The following is a 3,520-nucleotide window of genomic DNA, read 5'->3' as shown; positions in this document are numbered from 1 at the left end:
TAATTATGTTTTTTTGTTTATTTGGTTGTCTTGTTCTTCTTTTTCTTGATTTTGTTATTTCTTTAAATAAATAGAATAACACCATATTTATTTGCGGGTGTTAGTCCGTGGATCGATGTTGATTATGCGAGAAAATTTACACTAAAAAATGATTGATTACTTTTATAAGTGCTATAACATCTCGTATATTAGAACAGATAGTTATGCAATTTAATTCATATATATATATATATATATATATATATATATATATATATATATATATTTTTTGTTTTTTTCAGTTCGTGTTAGAGTAAATTATTATTATAAAAAAGGAATCATGTTCGATAAGATTTGAACTTACGACGTTGAATTGATTGATTTTGTAAGTTTTAAAGAAAAAAAAATTAGATGGATCAAAATTGAAAACGTTTAGGTTTCTTAATTTTTACTCTTTGTTGTTAGAGGATTTTCGTTTCTAGTTTGTTGGTAGCTTCAAGTGGTGAAAAAAAGGAGGTCGGGGTGTCAAAATCGAAGAGGAAAGGGAAATGTCGAAATCTTAGGTAAAATGAATGACGTCATCGGAGTTGAAGTGAAGAAAGGACGGAGAGATTGAGAGTGAGAAGTGAGATTCGTGAAAGAGTATTAAATAGTTAAGGTTTTGTTTTTTTTTTTTTTTTTTTTTTTTTTTTTTTTTTTTTTTTTTTNCGTGAAGGATCGAAGACACGAACGAAAAAGACATCGTTCTTTAAAAAAAATAAAATTATAAAAATAAAGTGCATTCAAAATTAGGTAAGTTGGTTAGGGATTTCGGAGACAATTAATCGAAGTGATGATTTTTTCAAATAAGAAAATTGACTTTGATTGACGCTATAAAAAAATCGACCAACTAATGCTAGTTTGGTCGGTTTCGATCCGTAGAAGAACTTTTCGGTCTCATAGTATTCACTTTTACTGTCTTAATTTTCTGTAATTTCCATATTTTTATTCAATTTTGATATTTATTAAAATTACATAAACTTTGAAATTGGATCGGTGACGGTCATTTTAGCAAATGCCCCTTTGGGAACTGAATTTTGAATTAGCTAATGCAACATGACCGTCTAAACCTTAATTTCATCCACACAAACTATAGTTGGTAAGGTCAGTTTGGTCATTTCATAATAAAGTGTAACATATTAACTAATATTTGTACGGAGGTCTAGTAAAATAAAAATATAAACAAATGAAAATGTAGGTAGAAAGAAAAAGGAAATTAAACTGATAAAAAATAGTCTAAATTGAATAATTATAATAATAATAATAATACATTGATATTTATTATATTTGAAAATATTGAAAATTAATCGTTGACCAATTGAGCGTAGTCGATAAAATTGCATAATTAAAGGTATATATAATGGTGGAAAGTTTTATGAAAATTTTGAAAGTATTAAAATTATTTTTATTGTATTAAAATTTAAAATTTAAAATTAAGAAAAGAACAAATATTTTTTTTAAAGTACAAAACTATTCTGTTTTTTTTTTTTTTTTTATTTTCAAATTCAAATGGTCTAAGATTTTTATTTAAAAAAAAAAACAGATTTTGTATAGGAAAAATAAAATTTAGAACCAACTGCCAAAACTGAATTGATGATTGACAGCCTAACCTTTGGAATCTCACGTGTGAACTTTTGGGGGTGGCTTCTTCACGTGAATCCCACCCTCCCTTCACACGCTTGAAAGCCACACCTCATCATTTGCCAATTCCTAATTTCATTATTATTATTATTAATTAAAACAAAAAAGGAAACATTTTCCATCCTCTTTGTCACGTGCAAAGTCGGTTACGCACGTGTGCAGGTCATTATTGCCATTAACTTTGGTTGGGCAGTTATAGTTATTGTTGGAAGTTGAATTAAAAAATTGTAGCCCTTTTTGCTCCATTGCCTTCCCGTTGTGTGTATATATACATATACAATAACTTTTTAATTTATAAAATATAAATATATTATTCAAACCATATTTAATACTTTTACTGTTTCAATTTTACCCTAAATAAAATCAATTGTTTGAAAAATTAAATATTTACTCGAGTTAATTATGATGTCATTTTAATGGAATTTTTAAAAATTGTAAATACACCGTTAGCTTCAACTAATCTGGCATATTCAACTTAAATACTTTCTCTTTCAAGTGTATAAATGATATTTATTATTGTAAATTCATTTCAAAATGTAAAAGATATTGAAATTATCATTATATGTCGAACTTTTCTTTTTATATATATAATTTGAAATATTAAATTTAATTTTTTTGGTTTCATTGATATAAAATAAAAAGGGTAAAAAGGTAAAAAGTTGGTTTATTAATATATTTATATAGACAAAAATCAAATCCTCAAACCTACAACTTTTTTTCTTGAAATTTAATAAAATTTATGAAATGTATATAAAGAATGAGCATACAAAATATTAAGATACAAACAGAATATCACATCAAATAAATTTGGTTAGTTGAGAGATTGGTACAAATGTTAATAATTGAAATGAAACGCAATAATTAAGCTTTAATATCATCACATCTGTGTGAAGTGGAAAAAAATGATAAACAAATTTAATAAAAATTTTATATTATATTTTTTAATTAAAACTCTTAAATTTTTAATTTAATTTAATTATTATTATTATTTTTTTTTTTTTTGTAGAAATTGAAAATGAAATAATAATAATAATAATAATGATTTTAAATATTGACGAGTTTTATTTTGTTATTGGGGTGTGAGTACGTGGATGCAAAGAAAAGTCCTCAATTTACATGTAGCCTAAAGTGATTGTTCTGTTTATTAAATGAAAGTGTCGTTTACCCAGATAAAAATAATAAAATAAAATAAAATAAAATAAAAGTGGGCCCAAGCTTAATTTCGTGGTTTTATTTTTATTATTTATTAAATAAAAAAGGTTTGATGAAAAATATCTGAATTATTTGGAAAAATTATTTGATGGTGCCCACTCACTAGTCCCACCACATTTAAATCTACAAGTGTTGTATCATAAGTTAACGTCATAAAACTAAAATTTATTTCAAACCTTTATAAAGTAATTAAAATGCTTTATGTAAATACTATTATCTTTTTTAATTCTGTTAATAAATATATTTAAAAAAAAAAAAACAAATAGAGGGAGATGTTTTTTTTTTTTTTTAAATTAGTCAAAATGGATTTAAAATAGAATATTATGTGCGTCACTAAAATAAAAGGCTATTTAATGAGTTCATTATGTTAATTAGAATTAATTAAATATAGGAAGGTGGTGGTATTCAAGTTTGAAATCATGATATTTATATAATTAGTTGCAATTATTGCAACAAAGAAAAACATAAATGAACAAAGCAATCAAATGTTTATCTTTTGGGGGGAAAACATTAAGGCTTGCTTAATCATGTTATCCTATAACTACCACTTTATACCTTAAAATAAGCTAACCATATGGATTCACTCTCTCTCTCTCTCTCTCTCTCTCTCTCTCTCTCTCTCTCTCTCTCTCTCTCTCTCTCTCTCTCT

This window comes from Cucurbita pepo, chromosome LG19 (genome assembly GCF_002806865.2).
Source record: "Cucurbita pepo subsp. pepo cultivar mu-cu-16 chromosome LG19, ASM280686v2, whole genome shotgun sequence".
Classification (NCBI taxonomy): Eukaryota; Viridiplantae; Streptophyta; class Magnoliopsida; order Cucurbitales; family Cucurbitaceae; genus Cucurbita; species Cucurbita pepo.
This window is presented reverse-complemented; position numbering follows the sequence as displayed.